General features: G+C 40.6%; 1 pseudogene; it reads right to left on the reverse strand.

The window, feature by feature from the left end:
• Window positions 1–5,000, reverse strand: part of LOC143028070 (dynein axonemal heavy chain 7-like) — a 72,063-nt pseudogene that overhangs the window by 12,112 nt on the left and 54,951 nt on the right.

Here is a 5,000-nt window from a genome sequence, read left to right on the forward strand (position 1 = left end):
ACATCCACCCCGGGGGCGGTCACGAGCAGAAGCGGAGGAGAGAGCCTGGAGGCCCCGACGACGACGCGTCCCGAGGCCACAGCCGAAGAACGGTGTCGAAGTCTTGTGCTGATGTGTCCCGAGGCTTTCGGGGCGGAGGCGAGGGAGACGCCGAGGTAGGAAGAGAGCTCTAGCGGCGGCGAGTCCGCGAAGTGTTTCCCCAGGACATCGGTGATGATTCCCCGAGCTGCCCAGACAATCTGGATGAATGAAAGAAACTTAAGATCGTTTACAGACCAGATTATCTGAACAACAGGATATTAGAATTGGTTCTCAGACTAAAAGCAACACTTTAGGAGGAATATATGTTTCTGTGGTACAGATTCTATCGCTGCTTTTGGGAATGGGAGCTGGTCTTTGTCATAAAGAACAGGAGTCGATGATCTCCTCAATTCATGGTGTCGTTCAGTGATACGCCCTACGTGCCTTGTCGGGTCTGAGCGTCCGCATCAGGAGCAACCAAGGGACATGATGGAGCTTCCTCCAAGGAAGTGGGAGCAGATTTTTCCTCGGCAGAGGAGTACGAAGGAACTTGAGAAGCCATCCCCCATCCTCGCCCACGGCAGCTACTTCCTCCAGGAAGCCTAAAAGAGGACAAGTGAAATGAAAATAACATAACTACGTAAAAAGGAACTGTTTGCAACTTATGCCAAACTTTTCTCATTTCTGAAAAATATCCATGTGAACAAGTTCCTTAAAGACGGCAAAGGAAACATGGACTGGGAGTGAAGCGTTTATTGCTGACGTTTCGTCTACATTGAAAAAGGTCAGTAGACGAAACGTCAGGAATAAACGCTCCACCCCCAGCCCATGTTTCTTTTGGCGTGTTTAAGCAACTTTCTCATCTCACTCCACGCGTTTTTGTCAATTTCTGTGGCATTTCGCCACTGCTTTCCATTGTCTGAAAATGGCATGTCATTTACAGTTTACTTCTGCCCCTCCTTCCCACATCTCCATTCTTCGTTGTTTCTACAACCCGAACGTTGTTTCTTCAATTCCATTTACAGAAATATTGGACAATCATGGCGACACCACACACCCTTACCTCAGCCTCGTGCCCACATTAAACCATTCCGTTTCTTCTCTACGCATTCTAACAAAGTTATTCCCACAATTGGGTTGTACTATCCCCCTAAGGACTAGTGGAAAGATGTAAGAGGCGGTGGGGGGGGGGGGTAAAGGGGGGGAAAGGGTGGTAGAGGGGGGAGGGTAGAGGTGGAGCGTTAGGGTGACATCAGAGGCTTAGAGGTGGATCGTTAGGGTGACATCAGAGGCTTAGAGGTGGAGCGTTAGGGTGACATCAGAGGCTTAGAGGTGGATCGTCAGGGTGACTTCAGAGGCTTTTTGTCTTCTTTTTTTCTACAGTGTCTATGCTACAAACACTTAAGCTTTACGAAAAAGATTACAAAGAAGATTGACGTGGAATTACACACGGAATCATAGTTTTGTTTTATGTTGTGATCTGAGACCAAGGTCAACTTTTCGAACATCTTTTTGCATCTTGGTGATATGGTGTGGGCAGGACGCGTGCCACAGAAGAGCACAACAGTAAATATATATTTACATATTTATCTAAAATTTCTTTGCTATTTTTTGCTTCTTTGAATTGTTAGATTAGTTTATCTGAATTCTTATTAGACCTGATACCTAGAAAGAGGTGTGTGTGTGTGTGTGTGTGTGTGTGTGTGTGTGTGTGTGTGTGTGTGTGTGTGTGTGTGTGTGTGTGTGTGTGTGTGTGTGTGTGTGTGTGTGTGTGTGTGTGTGTGTGTGTGTGTGTGTGTGTGTGTGTGCTTAACTTCATGTGATCTTATGCATTTGCGTGAGTGAACGGACTTGCACGTTGAATCTGAAACTCCTCCCACGATCTTATTCCGAGAAGAGAAATCCCTCACGAGATCAAAGAACTCTCGAGGGCTCAGATCGATTCTTGCGCGTGATGTCTTCCTGCTTCTGGAAATCCTAAAAAAAAAAAAAAAAAAAAAAAAAAAAAAATCATAAAACCTGTTCACGCGCACGGAAACAGAAAAAAAAAAGCTCACAAGACGTGTTCATGCGCATAGGAAGAGAAAAAAAAAAGTTCAGAAAAAAAGTTCTTTGTTCTTTTACCAGCGAAGACGGCGAGCTCCTCGAGCTGGCAGATCGAAGGCCAAAGCCTCCTGACTTCGGCGTGAGCTTCTGCAGGAGGAGAACTTGTCTGAGCGACGAAGGAGGAGCTTCTGCGTCGCCGCACCTCTTCGGCGAGAGGGGCGTCGCCGTCAGGAGGACTCGTCTGTGAGGCAAAGGACGAGGCAGCGTGGGGAGATCCTTCACAGGACTGGACGCCGCTTCGACAGAGGAACTGCTCTTCTTCGGGAGACAGTTCTCCTGAGAGCCTGTAGAAGGGAACGTAGAACAGGCAAAGGTTACTACGCACTGTAGGCAGCTGTTACTATCCCCTTTGAGCAAGGAGGGTTTTTTTTTTCTCCTCCGGGGGTGTGATAACTGTCGATCACGAGTCCAGCACGTGATCTAAAGCCATTTTGGGGTGGGGGGGAGATGATTCACACCAGTAGTGGTGACCCTGTTATGTTTCAGGCCGAATCGGTATAATACGAACAAGACGAATGTTCAGAATTATAAGAGACACCGATCTTGTTCTCGGTGTTTTGAAAATGATAACTTTTCTAATAAATAAATAAATGAATAAATAAATAAATAAATAGATAGATAAATAAATAAATAAATAGATACATAAATAAATAAATGAATAAAAATAAAAGATAAATAAACTCTTTCACAGCGGGTTTTATTCACCCGAAGAAAGCTCTCTCTTTGCCCTAAGCGCAAACTGGGACGCAGGCGACGCAGGCGACGCAGGAGACACAGGCGACGCAGGCGACACAGGCAACGCAGGCGACACAGGCGACGCAGGCGACACAGGCGACGCAGGCGACACAGGCGACGCAGCACAGAACAAAGGCAGACTCCCTGTTGCTGAATTGAATTAGAGTTTGAACTTGGTTGAAACGTTGAGGTAGCACATCTAGAAGCATTTTAAGTGAGACTGAAGTTCAAACTGTGTTTCAGTTTAGCAAAATGAAGTTCGCCTTTACTCTGTGCTGCGTTGCCTGTGTCGCCTGCGTCGCCTGCGTCGCCTGCGTCTCAGTTTGCGGTCAGGCTTAACCTTAGTCTGTTACCAAATCCCCTTTGTTTGTTCGTTCGACTACAGTTCTAAGAATATTCACAAAAGAAAACGGACCCAGAACAAAAGCACCCGAGATGGAGGAACAACAGAAAAGAAAATCGAAGCAAAAGGACCCGAGATCGAGTCGTCACGTACCGCAGGACGTCGAGGGCGAGCAGGAGGGTGAAGGGGAGCTGGTGGGCGGAGGCCAGGCCCTTGACCACGGCCCCGTGGACCCGGAGGAGGAGGTTCTCCTTCAGGAGGGCCAGACGGCGGCTCAACACTCGACTCTTGCCGCTGAAGAAAAATAAGTAAATAAATAATAATGATAATAATGATAATAATAGCAATAATGATAATAGTAATAGTAATAATAATGATAATGATAATAATAATAGTAATAATAATAGTAATAATAGTAATGATAATAATGATAATGATGATAATAATAATGATAATGATAATAATAGCAATAATGATAATAGTAATAGTAATAATAATGATAATGATAATAATAATAATAATAATAATAATAATAATAATAATAATAATAATAATAATAATAACAATAATAACAATAATAATGATAATAATAATGATAATAATAATAATAATAATAATAATAATAATAATAATAATAATAATGATAATAATAATAATAATAATAATAATGATAATGATAATAATAAATAATAATAATAATAACAAAAATAATAATAGTAATAATGATAATAGTAATAATAATAATAATAATAATAATAATAATAATAATAATGATAATAATAATAATAATAATAATAATGATAATGATAATAATAAATAATAATAAATGATAATAATGATAATAATAACAAATAATAATAATAATAATAATGATAAATAATAACAACAACAATAATGATAATGATAATAACAATAGATAAAAAATAAATACAAAAACACATAAATAGATGAATAGATAAACGAGTACACGAATACGTGAATAAATAGATAAATTACGAATGAATTATTGTGTAAATGAAGAGATAAATGAATAAATTGATCAACAGATTAGTGTATAAACGAATGAATAAACAGGTGAATAAATGAATAAACAAAGAATAAGTACGTAAATAAATACATTTAGAAAACAAATGACAGATATGAGTTTTGGGTGGTGGAAGTAAATGCTCTCGGAATAGATTTTACTCTAAGAGTAAAATCTATTCCGAGAGCACCTTTGTTTTACTTCCACTACCAAAAAATAAATAAATAAATAAATAAATGAATAAATAAATAAATGAGTGAATAAGTAAATAGGGCAAAAATAAATAGACGAATAAATAAATAGAGATGAATAAATAAACAGATAAATAATTAGATACGTACGTATATTCACACGCCTGCGCGAACACACACAGACACATACATAAACACTGCGAACACATGTACACAAACATACACTGTTGCAAACGTACGCATGCGCGCACGCACACACATACACACACACACACACACACACACACACACACACACACACACACACACACACACACACACACACACACACACACATACAAGTTCTGGAAACTCTGGAGTGGAGACGTACTGTATATCTGTGACCTCCTGCCTCTCGGTGTAACAATGGCGCTCTTGGCAGCAGCCTAAGGTCAGTCTGTTGACCTCGCCTGACTCAAGGAATTTATTGTTAGTAAAGTGACACATTCTGCAGTCATCCTTTGCACCGATCCTGTGAATAATGCAAATTGAAACTAGGTGCGGTTACCCACCAACTTGGAGGAAGTTTTCACAACAAGCC

Source organism: Oratosquilla oratoria, chromosome 9 (assembly GCF_046742065.1).
Source record: "Oratosquilla oratoria isolate Oo_2021 chromosome 9, ASM4674206v1, whole genome shotgun sequence".
NCBI lineage: Eukaryota > Metazoa > Arthropoda > Malacostraca > Stomatopoda > Squillidae > Oratosquilla > Oratosquilla oratoria.